Source organism: Carlito syrichta, unplaced genomic scaffold (assembly GCF_000164805.1).
Source record: "Carlito syrichta isolate Samal-C Ts95f unplaced genomic scaffold, Tarsius_syrichta-2.0.1 Scaffold308881, whole genome shotgun sequence".
NCBI classification, from domain to species: domain Eukaryota; kingdom Metazoa; phylum Chordata; class Mammalia; order Primates; family Tarsiidae; genus Carlito; species Carlito syrichta.
Window position 1 is genome coordinate 100,566 of NW_007252977.1, and position 14,456 is coordinate 115,021.

At 38.1% G+C, this 14,456-nt stretch overlaps 1 pseudogene across 1 annotated transcript; it reads right to left on the reverse strand.

The window, feature by feature from the left end:
• Positions 1-643: 643 nt before the first annotated feature.
• LOC103268735 lies at positions 644-2,085 on the reverse strand (annotated as a pseudogene). The gene has a single exon (XR_504838.1). The product of XR_504838.1 is annotated as a cleft lip and palate transmembrane protein 1-like protein pseudogene (transcript).
• Positions 2,086-14,456: the final 12,371 nt, after the last annotated feature.

Consider the following 14,456-nt stretch of genomic DNA (forward strand, 5'->3'; position numbering starts at 1 on the left):
ATTAATCATTCTAATAATTAGCAATTAATTATTCTAATGATTGATTGTTGGTTGTTCTAATAATTAATAATTTGTTATTCTAATAGTTAATCATTAGTTGTTCTAATAATTTATTATTATTATTATTAAATTTTGACTCTTAAAGTGTGTATGTTTGTGAATTACCATAAATATATATGGTGTGTATATAGATTATATATATGTATATATGTGTGTATATATATATATATATATATTCACACACGTATATATGTATTTGAGGGAGATGAATATTTTTAGAAAAATGTTTTCAGATGATTTTAACCAGGATTATGAGAACACATAATGGATTTCCACTTAGCCTTACATTGTTTTTTGACCTTCAATTAAATATATATAGTACTCTTCACACATTGCAGTGGTTCTCTAGTTAAAGATTTAGATCTTTGTCTCTATGAACAATGGAATTTTAAAAATATTTTTGTTTTCAAGCGTTTACTGCTAAAATATAGAGAGGATAAAATTATAATTGTAATAATAATTTTTTGAATATAAAACATCTCTTGGATTTTCTAGGTTTACAATCACACAATCATCCAAAGAAGATCATTTATTTCTTCTCTTCTGTTAAATGTCACTAAATATACCTATACTTTGTCTCAAATTACAGATAGGCCAGAAAGACCATGGCGTCCTGGAAGCAGGCCAGCTGGTGAGACGTGAGCATGCTGATGATGAAGGTGAACACATCGTCGATGAAAGTGTTGAACGCCTTGTAGGTGAAGGCCTTCCAGGGCAAATGCACCACCGACTTCATCTTGTAGTTCACAAAGAACTGGGGCAGCATGAAGAGGAAGCGGAAGGCATAGGAGCTGTTGACAAAGCTGCTGATCAGCCATGAATGCCAGCTCTTGTACCTGACGTTCAGGACAGAGTAGACAGCGCCCCCATGCACAGCAGGTAGCGCAGGTATGACAGGAACTTCATGGCCTGCGTGTCGTACTCCTTGGTCTTCCTCTCAGACTCGCTGGATGCACCAAACTGGAGCTGTGGTCTTAGGCCTCTCCAGAGGACGGTCATCTCAAGGCCTTCTTCACTTTCCAGAGCTCGATGGCAGTGTCAATGCCAGCATGGACGAGCACCAGCAGGCTTGTCTGCTCGTCTAGCAGGAACAGGAAGATGACCCCCGTGCTGAAGCAGCACCAGAGGACTGCCTTGGTGGACTTGCCGATCATGCTTTTCTTCTTCTTCCAGAAGCTGATGTCATTTTTAAAGGCCCAGAAGTCACCTCATCAGCATCTTTCTCTGAAAACCCGTGCTGCTGCAGCGAATGTACGGCATCCTGCATGTGGATCCAGAAGCACAAGCGGCCTAACGAGACCTTGACGTGGGACACGGTGAGGGGCAGCTTGGAGGTGGAGTGGCTGATGACCATCAAGTCCTCCACGTAGTTGCTCAGCTGGTCGATGAGCAGGATGGGCAGGTAATACACGGTCTTCCATAGCTGGACCATCTTCTTGTAGCAGTGCACATTGGTAGGCAGGGATGTCCCGTCGAAGACGAAGTTGTCCACCATCACATTCAGCATCAGCCTCGGTCTCCAGTGGGAAACCGGCTCGTCCAGGGCGCTCGTGGGCTTCTCGGCTTCGATCTGCTGCTCTGCAGACTCCCACATGAGCAGGTTGACCTGTTCTGGTTTGGGGACCATGTAGGTGGTCAGAGCACTGACCAGGTGCACCTGCCTCCCATCGTGCCACGGCAGAATCCCGGCATGGTGGAGGAAGATGTAGGCATACAGCGTCCCATTGTTTCGTGTTTTCTTTGGTACAGAAACATTGACCATCCTCTCAAATTTGGACTCCATGTCGAAGACTTTCACGTTCAAGACCAGGTCAGTGTTGTTCTCCACACCCAGGTGGGAACGCGTGGTGGTGTAGACGCTCAACTGCAGCCTGGGACGCTGCACCAGGTAGGACTGGATACAGAGGGCGGCGCCGGCGCACGGGCGGGTGTAGACGATGCTGTACATGACCCTGCGGGTGTGCACCTCGTAGAGTACGAACACACCCACCACCAGGCCGGTGAAGGAGCTGCAGCCGCTCCACAAGGCGGGGCAGGCCAGTCCGCCTCCCAGCGGCTCAGGCCAGGCCCAGCGCGCGCTTCCCACAATGCGGCGGAGGAAGGAATGCACGCCCCGCCCGGCTCCGACCTGGCGTCGGGGATTCCTTTTTTTCTTTTTAAATCACAAAAAAGTTTGTTTTTCGCAAACTAATTATACCGAAGTTGTTTGAAAAAGAGTGAACTCAAAAGACTTGATCTGTTTATTTGTTGCTTGGCATTTTATACACCATTTTTCTTCTAAACATGTACATTTTTGCAAACAAGAGAGGATCTTGTACTGTGTGTAGGAAGACAGGTACTTTTTAAATTCAAAAAGTATTCAAAGTACTCAAAGCAATAGTCTTCCTCCTTTTCCAGAGATATGTTTACATTAACAAAGCTATTGACAGAAATTCCATTGAGCATATATTGCTTTAAAATTTTTGATCTATCTAGAACAGAGCACTATTTTAAATGTTACCTCGCAATGAGATAATTGTAGATATTTTTAACAAGTCATATGAGGTGGGACTCCTAAAAAATAGGAATTATCTTTTGGAGGGCAGGCCTCTTGTAGTACAGGTTTCCCCAACTAGGTAAGTATTGTAGGAACCCACCGGCATCGGTGTACCAGCTAACATTGTTGGGAGAGATTGCATTGGGCTTCAGTGAATTGATTTTGGAGATTCTTTCAATGCATTTGCCCATTTCATGGTGGGAGATTTACAAAAACACCTGCTCACATGGGACTAAGTGTTCAGCAGTTTTTGACCAAAACCGGCATGACTCCTCTGTCCCACCCTCACTAGTCACCCTCTCTCTCCTGAGGGACTTTTTTTGTTTCCCCATATGAAAGAAACCTCAAAGGGAAACGTTTTTCTCTTGTGGAAGAGGTGAAACAAAACACAGCACTAGCCCTAAGAGGCATCAAAATTGACACATTAAAAGACTGTTTTGAGCATTTGAGCAGTGGCAAAAGCATCTCGACAGATGAATTACATCAAATGGAGAGCACTTTGAAGGTGACTGGAGTGTAAACATGTAAGAATAAATACGCAACTTTTTAATAAATAAATTCCATTTTGAGGTGATCCCCCCTTGCATATATTATACATTTATTTTTATGGGAGGATTCTTTTTATGAAAATTATGCCAGTGCCTCTTCAGGGTATAGTGCTGTGTTGGGAACATGATGCATATTTGCTAATATTTGGAAACATAATGAATGGATGAATGAATGTACAAACTGATGGGGCTTACTTAGCTTTACACTCTCTACTTCTAAAGTAATTTAAATTATTATATAACAAAAATAATCTTATATTGCAATAAAGTTAATTCATACCTTGGGATATAAAAGTAAATTCAACCAGACATTAATTCTGAACTAGGAGCAATTATGCACTTTCTGAAATGATGTATAACATTCATGGAAAATGTATTTTCTATTTGTTTTGATAGAAAACACATATGGCAAATAAAATTACATATTTTAATCAGTAGTTTATTAATGTTTCATACTAGCAACTGTTAATTCTACTTTTCAGTTATTTTTAAACACCTGACACAGTTTTATTAATGGAATGGGAAAATAGACTTCAGCAAAATTTATTTATTTTCAGAATAATGTTTGAAACATATAAACTCTGAATAAGTAATATTTGCATTAGCTATTTATTGCTACATAACACAATTACTACAAAATGCACAACCTAAAGCATCATATATGTATTATCTCACACCTTCTGAGGGTTATGAGTCTGTGAGCAACTTAGTTGGGTATTTCTGGCAAGAATTTTTCATGATGCTGTGGTCAAGGTATTGACTGGGACTGTGGGGACCCAAAAACTTGGTCAAGCTGGAAGATTCATTTCCAAAGGACCACCTGACATGACTGTCAGCAGGTAGACGCAGGTTCTTCCTGACTGTTGGCGGAAGACCTCAGTCCCTTGCCATGTGGACCTTTTCAGAACTCTCCCTGAGTGTCCTCAGGGCATACCAGCTGCCTTGCCCAGAATGGGTAATCCAAGAAAAAATATAAACGCCTCCATGTCTTTTATGACCTACTTTTGTAAGTCATGGTCATTGTCACCATGTTCTGCTTGTTAGAAGCAAGTCATTAAGTAACAGCCCAAACCCCAATGAAGTGGAATGAGATTCCTTTGAATGAAGGTATCAAAGCTGTGTGGTCTTATCCTTTTTCACAAAACTTACTGCTTACTATGATCTAGTCAATCTTCTAAGGTTTATACATGAGAATATATTTCACTCTCACTTCACCTTTAAAAGTGCTATTATTAGTCCACTTATTCATAAGGAAACTGAACACAGAGCTCCTAAGTATATTTCCCAAAGTTACAGAGCTAAGTGACAGTGTCACATTTCACACTTGGATAGGTTGTTTCTAGAACGTATACTTTTAAACTGTCTTAAGCTGTTTATCACTGTGTTTGCATATTCAATGGAAGTCTATTTAAGTTAACAGTCATTTTTCTTTACTACAAATGGCAATTCACTGATTTGTTAACTGACATAAAATTTTGCTGTCAACAGCTTATAGACAAATAACAAATGCAAAGTTTTTATAATCCAAGAAAGTGGTTATTATGACTTTAGACACAAGGTCTTGCTATGTTCCTGAGGCTGTCCTCAATCTGAGATCAAGCAATGGCCCCACCTCAGCTTCCTTAGTAGTTAAGACTAGAGACGTGTGCCACCATACCCAGCAAAAATATTATTTTTTACTTAATTATACCTTAACTACATTGAGTATAATTTTAATCATTTATTTTTCTGTCATTCAGAATATCCTGTTCCATAACAAGAAAACTATGATGAAATGCATACAATCTCAGAAATTAATCTGTACTTTGTGACTTACATTAAAGGCATTCAACAAAATGAATACTTTTCAAGCTGATGTGACCTCAGAAAAAAAGCAGTTCCTTTTGTTCCTATAAATTAGTTTTCAACAAAAACTAGTTAAAATTCAAATTAATATCAGCAGAAGTACAAACTAGTACATCTATTCTAGTGATTATGTCCATATCACTGACATATGAAAAGGAAAAAAATTATAAAATATGATATTTAAGAAAGTATTCATAAAATTTTATGTTCAAATCAAATTAAGAAAATTACATTGAGAAAGTGAGTAGAGGTTAGATTCCTAACATGGACCTGTCTAAACAATTCTCAATGTCTGCAGTGTCCATGACAGTGTTTATGCCATGGGGGTGACCTTGCTTTTACTGCTTATAGTATTATGGAAAGGAAAACGTGAGGAGGAAGGCACTAGTCCAATATGTGAACCCTGGAGTTATGAGGTGAGCGGTCCTACACAGACTGAGAAGAAAACCTAACATAGAAAGGACATCTACACTGATTCTTGCCAGAGCCTGAGGAGGCTGTTGCTAGGAGGTTTTATCCTCAAGTCTCATTTACACACACAAAGGTCAACAGAAAAGAGGAAATAAAATTAATTTTCTTCGCCACTTTGTAGACTATTCTCAACACAAAATGTCAGTTCACTTAAACAAAATGTTAAATGTCGTTGAACACTAGGCCTACTTCTCTAGTGGATCCCAAATTTGTACAGAACCATTTTTCTTGGGAAATGAAAAGTTTTGGTTTATCCTTCTTCCTGGTGTTTGTCTCTCCCCTGCTTCATACTGAAGTGAACACCAATTTTAATGGGGGGGAAAAATTCTCCCCTTTTCTAGCTAAAATGTCATATATTTCACATTATAGAAATAAACTGTTCCCAAACCTCTGTATCTCAGCTGGTTTAAAATTAGATTTTGATACTTTTTGCTGAAGAAATGTGGGATAACTGAGAAATTTCTAGTGTGTTTTATGTATTACTTCATTCATTGTAATTTATGAACAGAACTGAATTTAATAAATAACTATACTTCATTCAAATATTATTCTACTTTTAATTTGTAACTTTCTGAACACTCAAATCATCATCAAAGCATGCAAGATATATAATATTTTCTTTTTTATTGGTTTTGTCATTGACTACTATAAAAAACATATTGCCTCTTGAAACTTTTAGGGAAAAAAGTTACCATCTTTCAGAACTGATCCTCTGACTTTTGTTGACTGCTAGTTTTACATAGCTTTTAAAAATTTGGGATATAATTCCCTAGTAACACTAGCCACACTTCAAGTGCTCAATAGCCACGTCTAGCTGGTGGCTACTATACTGGACAGTGCAGACAGAGCAAACATTTTCATCATCTCAGAAAGTTTTATTGGTCAGTGCTGCATTATTCATTTATACCTGGAGTCATAATAGTTTACAAACAGTAAGATTATTATATTTGCTTAGTGCTTTTTCCCCCCTCTTGTTTAAACAAATCTCTAATTTTAATCTATGATGTCATAGTGACAAAAGCTGATCTCAAAAACTCTTGCTAATTTTTTTCAGACTAGTCTGAAATGTTTGTTAAAATTATTGAATATTGACTGGGCATGGTGGCTCATGCCTCTAATCCCAGCACTTTGGGAGGCCAAGGCAGGAGGAATGCTTGAGCCCAGGAGTTCAAGACCACAGTAAGACCTTGTCTCTGCAAAAATAAAGTAAAATAAAAATAAAACAATCATTGAATATTTAGTTTTTAACAGAGTAAAGTATCAGTGATCAAAGAAAAAAATCTGGTTTGTTTTTAAAAGTTTTTGCTGGGCTCGGTGGCTCAGCCTGTAATCCCGCGCCTTTGGGAGGCTGAGGTGAGTGAATTGCCTGAACCCACGGGTTCGAGACCCACCTGGGCAGCGAGACCTCATCTCTACGATAAATTAAAAAAATCAGCCGGGCGTGGTGGCACATGCCTGTAATTCCGGCTACTCGGAAGGCTGAGGCGGAAGGATCGCTGGAGTCCAGCAGGTCGAGGCTGCGGTGGCCGGGAGCGGCCACTGCACTCCAGTCTGGGTGACAGAGTGAGACTCCAACTCAAAAAAAAAAAAAGTTTTTGAGATGCTCTTTTTTAGGTCCAACAAATCTCAAGCTTAGACCATTCAGAAACTGTAAATGTCTATCTTATAGTAAATGTCTATCTTATAGTAAGTGTTTCATTGATAATTTATAGTAAGTGTTTCATTGATAATTTAATTGCATTAAATTGATTAATGCAAATATTTTGAAAATAAAATTAACTGATATTTACTTTTACTTTTTAATGATTTTATAATAGTGAGGTAGCAACCCTCGGGTGGAGAGTATATCACTAAAAACTGCTATATATAGGAATACACTTGAATACATATATGAGGAGGACTCAAAATAATTCAGAATGTATTTATAAAAAATTGTGTATTTATTCTTACATGTTTAAACTTCAGTCACTTTCAAAGTATTCTCTATTTGATGCAATACACCCATCAAGTCACGTTTTCCACTGCTCAAAACATTTTTTGAACACATCAGTTCTGATGCCATGTAGTACTTCTACCATTTTTGTTTCACCTCTTCCACATTGGCAAAACGTTTCTTTATGAGTACTTTCCTCATCCAGAGAAACAACAAAAAAGTCACTGCAGGCAAGATCAGGTGAATAAGGAGGGTGAGACATGGGGCTCATGCCATCTGTGGTCAAAAGTTGCTGAACACTCAGCACAGTGTGGGCAGGTGTACTCTTAAATCACCCATCATGCAATGGGCAAATACATTGAAAGAACCTCCAAACAAAATTCAATGGAGCCAAAGGCAGTCCACTCACAACGATGCTAGCTGGTACACTGATGCTGATGGGTTCCTAGAACATTTACCTAGCTAGGGAAACCTCCACCACAAGAGGCCTGCCTCCAAAAGATAATTCCATTTTTGGGGGTCCCGCCTTGTATCATATGTTTGTGTGTGTATGGGTATTCTAATTTCAGCTCTGACACCTCATATCTTTGAAACCTGGAAGAAGTTAATTTTTCTACACTTTTCTACACACATCATTAAATGGGGAAAATACCACTTCCCAAACAATATGAGAAAATGTCTTTAAAATCTTTATTGCAGTGCCACCAATGCTCAGTAAATGCTGTGTATAATACTAATATGATTATTAATTAGCAATACAAGCATTAATTATCAAAATCACCTTTTAAAATTTATAGCATATCATATTCTTGGTATTTTATAATATAAAATTACAAAATAGTACAACTATCCAGGGTTTTATAGCATTTTTTACTTAAGACATAACTTGGACATGAATAAATGTTTATGGATTTCTGTATGTGTCATAGTTAATCATAAAATATTTACTGAGATATAATACATGGAAAAATCATTAAGACTATTAGCCTCATGGAAATATTGTCCTTTCTATTGACTTCAGGGTAAAATACATTTGTATTTAGAAATAAACCTTTAATAATTAAATGATAAATGAATACTTAACATTACAGGTCATTAATTTGAATTTTGGCCATCTTTCATGTAATTTAAAATAATTTAGTTTCTTTTAGATCTTAGCTCTACCAATTGCTTTGTGACCATTGGCCAAGCTACTTTTCCTTATCTGTAAAATGGAAAGAGTAAGATTACTTACCTTATAAGGTTATCATGAGAAATATTGAATAAAAATGGTTTAGAAGAATGTCTGAGAAACTTTGCTTAATAAATATTTTCAAAGTGCTTATTGTTATAAACAAATTATTCTTGGTTTTGGGAAGACATGTTTGATATGAAATTTGTGGTTCCACTTTGAATCATAGAAGTCACATGGGACTTAGTGGGTACTATCAGTATTTGGTTGCTTCTCTTTTTGTCATCTGACATGTCAAAACATAATCCACATAATAAAACATGGTCTCAAAATCTTGTGGTCAGAAAGATAATTCAATTGTTTTAGATACATCTATTTTTTCTAAAACTTAAAAAATACTTATTCCTTACAAAGTTTGAATAGAAAGCATTCTTTAAAAATTATACAGAAGCTGATAAAGCCAGATTTGTCTTTTAGTAGATGTGTCTTTTAAAACACTTAAAGCTCGCTTTTACCTTATTATAGGAAGAAAGCTAAAAATAGATGAGCCTGAAACATTGACTTTTATCCATCTTGAATTTCATGGAGTAGCCAGAATGATGCATCTTTCCCTTCAAATATTTATCCATCACTTCCAGACAAGTAGTGTATTAGGCAATAAATAACAGGAGAAAACTTTTTAATGCCTTATGCTTAAACAGTCACTCTAGCAGGAAGTAATAATTGAATCCTGCATTATTTAAGGCAAGGTAATAGATGATTTCCTTTTAGAGGCAAATTACTTTGGGATCTGCAGCCTTATCCCCAGAAGCCTGGGTTTCCTCAGTGAAAGACTAGAGTTGTTAGATTTGATGAGATGTTATTGATTACTGAATTCTAATGCTTTACATACCAGAAAAGAGTTTCTTTTAAAGCTTCTAGCCATTATTCATCATTAAATGAAAAGTCTTATTCACTGTAGCTTTTCCATATGGGAGTTTGTTGGGTGCGTTATAAAGAGCACAGACTTGGCGCTAGAATGATCTGCACTTAACTTTACTACTAACTGTATGCTTCTGGATAAGTTACCTAATGTCCTCAAATGATTCAGTTTCCTTACCTGTAAAATGGAAGTATTAATACTAACTTAAATGAGTTGCTGAGAGGATTAAATGATGTATGTCACAAACTGGACCTTATTTTTTGGCGTCAACAGTACTACGCATAATGGAGTCAAAGATAGCAAGTTATAAAACAAATATGTAAGTGTTTGGCTGTTGAGTTTTAAGAACAGGTATTGCAATTCCTATACCTGTTATAGGAGGCACCAGGAAAATACTAATACCCTTTCCTCTTTCTTCTCTTCTTTTGACTTTTTTATCATAGTTTGTGGCTTCAGAAGATCACCTGCTGTTTCTTTTCTTCCCTGGCCAGGTCATGCTCCCCCTAGCCCTGGTCTGCCCTTTCCTTCCCCGGGACTCTCCGAGCCTTCGCTGGCCCAGGATGGAGGGCGGTGGCAGGTTCAACGTGGCCTCGGCCTGCTAGGCTCAGGTGATCCTTCCACCTCAGCCTTCTGAGAAGCTGGAATTACAAGTGTGCACTACCACGCCCAGTTAATATTCTGATTTACTGTAGAGATGAGGCCTCACCATTTTACACAGGCTGGTCTCGAACCCCTGGGCCCAGACAATCCACTCACTTCAGTCTTCCAAAGTGCTGTGAATACAGGCTTGAGCCATCACTCCTGGCCTTATTTTTTTAATTTAATTTTTTTTTTTTTGAGTAGGAGTCTCCCTCTGTCGCCTGGGCTGGGGGGTAGTGGCAGGTTCACAGCCACTGCAGCATGGACAAAGGCTTGGAAAATAGACACTAAAAACTTAAAGGGATTAAAAAGCCTGGTGACTGGGCATGGTGGTTCATGCCTGTAATCAGCACTTTGGGAGGTGAGGCAGGCAACTCCCTTGAGTCCAGGAGTTCGAGGCCAGCCTGGGAAACATAGCAAGAGACCTCATCTCTACAAAAAATTTAAAAATTAGCCAGATTTGGTGGTTCATACTTGTCCCAGCTATTCGGGAGGCTGAGGCAGGACAATCACCTGAGCCTGGAATGTTGAGGCTGCAGTGAGCTGTGATTGTGACACTGCACTCCAGCCTAGGTGACACAGTGAGACTCAGACTCAAAAAAAAAATTAAGAAGACTGGAGATTCATTAGAAGGACATTCAAGAAAAGTAAAAAGACTTGGGAGCTGAGTCAGTGCTGTATGTTTACCCATTTCTTCTTCTTGTGCAGAGATTATAATAAACAATTATGACTTTTAGAAAAATTAAAAATAAAGAATACCCAAGGGGTTAGAGAAAAAAAGATAAAACAGTGAGAAAAAGGCTTTTATTGTCTAAATATTAATAAAAGTACAAAAAATTTATAATGTTCATTGAATGATACTTATATTTGTGAATACTGTCCAATATAAGAGAATAGTTAAACAATTTAAAGCATATCCATATATTGGACATTATACATGTTTTAAGGACATTACATAAGACTGGTTTATGACAGAAGAAATATTCACGATAGAATGCTATGCTAAAAATATAAAACTGTATGTTCACTTTGATCCAATTTTCATTTATACAAATATACACATGCACACACACATATACATACATGTATATATTTCAGAATTTCATAAAACCAGATCTTTTTTTTTTTGAGTCGGGGTCTCACTCTGTCACCCAGGCTGGAGTGCAGTTGCATGATGACAGCTCACCGCAGCTTTGACCCTCTAGGCTCAGATAATCCTTCCACTTCAGTCTCTTAAGTAGCTGGGACTACAGGCATGCACTACCATGCCTAATTGTTTGATTTTTGTGGAAATGAAGTCTCTCTATGTTGCCTAGGCTGGCCACAAACTCCTGGGCTCAAGCAATCCTCTTGCCTTGGCCTCCTAAAGTGCTAGGACTATAGGCATGAACTGCTATGTCTGGCCATAAAGCCAAATCTTGATTTCCTCTGCCAAAACTTTTTTTTTTCTTAAATCATGTTTACAAAACTGGTTTTTTGCAATATCTTAGTGGTTGTTTTATGAGTAGTATGTCAGAAATAATCTAAGTGAATATTCTGTCTTTAAATTGCTGAATCTTCAAAGTGCTGATATTTATTTAAAATAAGTATCAATAAAATATACAAATAGTATTTTCAAATAAAATCATAATAATTTTATTTAGGTGTGATTGAATTTCACACCTTCAAACAGGCTCCCTGTTATTGGCATGTAGATGAAATTTAAATAAAAAGCCTTTTACAGTAGTGGCCAGTTTTCACGTAGACACACAGTTAGAATCAGGACAGTTAGTAACAACGTGACTCTACTCCAGAACATTTGTTTGAGATATCGAAAAGCAGATTCTCTTTTTTCCTTCTGTACTTAAACTAGGAAGCTGTAGCCTGGGAGCTGCCAGAAGCCACCAGGGACCACCAGGTAAAAACTATCTTAGAATGGAGCCATTAATGAGGAAGTAGAGGTAAGAAATAGAAAGAATAAAAGTCATTTTGGGGGGTATTTTATTGAGCTGCTAGATCAAGCCTTACCTGAAACTATCCCCTTTGGATTTTTAACAGGCTATCATTTTCCCTTTATTGTTTATGCCCTTTTAGGTAGTCTTCTATTGCTTTAAATGAAAGTATCTTCCAAATACTTTCGAAGTTAACAAAGCTCTAACTAGAATAGGAACCCCATAGGAGAACTCTATGAGTCAGAACTCAGTAAAATACCCTGTAGTCTTTCCACCTGGGATGTGGTGGCAAAGTCTCTAGTTTTTAAATCTAGTTATGTGAGAAAGACAAACATATGGACATTGCAGCAACTTGGATGGATTTAGAGTTGATTATATTCGGTGATCTATCACAGAAACAAAGAACAGCATACCATATGTTCTCACTCATAAGTGGATCTTGAACAATTATCATAATACTATAAGAAAAGAGATTGGCAGTATTGGGAAAATGCCGGGGAGGGGGTGGGATTGGCAGTTGAGGGAAATTGCCAGGGGGGGAGGGGCACACCTCATCAACAAGGGTACCTGCATAATGAACATTTGTATACCTAACCCTGAATTGTACCTTAAAAAACAAAAGATTATAATAAAGTTGAAAAAATCTAATTATGTGAGTAGGCATAACCTGATGCCCTTTCAACCTATTTCACCCTCAGTTTCTTGTCATTGTTCCTATGTAAGAAAAGTGTTTCCTGAGATCTTAGAACTATTTCCCTTCTTTAAAAATACATTTTAGACCAGGTGCAGTGGCTCACATCTGTAATCCCAGCACTTAGGGAGGCAGAGGTGAGAGGACTGCCTGACCCCAGGGGTTCAAGACTAGCCTGGGCAACTTGGTGAGGCCTCATCTCTACAATAAATCAAAAAATTAGCTGGGCCTCCCTGTAGTTCCAGCTACTTGGAAGGCTGAGGCAGAAGGATTGCCTGAACCCAGCAGGTTGAGGCTGCAGTGGCAGTGAACGTGCCACTGCACTCCAGCCTGGGCAACAGAGTGAGACTCCAACTCTGAATGAATGAGTGAATAAATGAATGAATGAATGAATACACATTTTAATGAGTATCCTTTAGCCTCAACTAAATGATCTTCATTCCTTTCTGCAAAAAAATTAGTTTGTCCCAAATGATATCCAATAGTGACCAGCTATCATTGAATTGGGAATGAACTTCAGTCAAAAAATAATGGAATTTGTAGTACATAAATTAAATTATTTACATCTGATTTCATAGAGGAAGATATTAGGCAGTATTAAACAATATTATGTCTCAGTCTCATTCAACTTTATCCCTAACACATGGCTGCTTGGCAGTCAGTGTTTAATACTTCAATATAGGCATGAATACATGAGAAAGAGTATGAAAAAAAAATTTTTTTTTGAGTTGGAGTCTCACTCTGTCACCCAGACTGGAGTGCAGTGTCCGCTCCTGGCCACCGCAGCCTCGACCTGCTGGGCTCCGGCAATCCTCCCGCCTCAACCTTCCAAGTAGCTGGAACTACAGGCATGCGCTACCACGCTTGGCTAGTTTTTGATTTATTGTAGAGATGAGGTCTCGCCAAGTTGCCCAGGCAGGGTCCCGAACCCGTGGGCTCAGGCAATTCACTCACTTCAGCCTCCCAAAGCACGGGATTACAGGCTGAGCCACCGAGCCCAGCTGAAAATTATTTTTTTGAAAAAGATTGCTCAGAGAATAAATGATGGGAAATACATGAAATATTTTAGACAAAGTCAATAAAAATATATGCAAACAACTCTAATTTCCCAGTGCTAGATGGCAAACACCCACAATCAGGAAGAAACTCAACAGTGAGATTACAGAATTATTGACCTCAACAGGCATCCTAAATTCATGATTCACGTATACCATCAGAAAGGATGCTATGGGCACTTCAAATATGATGAATTAGGAATCTAACTTCTGTTTGATACAATCTGGTAGAAGTTATAAAACAGTTAAACAAACATAACCCATGGGGAAAAAGGAGCAAGGCTTCACTGGAGAAAAAGAGTCTTTGATTTATACAGTAGAGCTTTTGAAAAATTAGCATTTGAACAGGGAAAAATCAGTGGACCAAATTCATTTAGAATTTCAAGATACCTTTATCAGAGGCAAAACCGTTTAAAAAGATTAATTGGCATGAGACTGAGAAAAATGTGTTGACCTGCTGTGTTATTCAGGATTTGGGCAGGAAAGAGATGGCACCGTCAAAATGGATAATTTGAAGAGGATGTTAAAAAGAAATGATTTACAAATATGTAGGCAGGTTATAGGAAAGGGGAAGAAGGGAGGTGCTTGGAACCCAGATTGAGTGTGTGGAGAGAGTCATCTGAAATGGCCACCTTCGGTGGAGGAACAGAGCCA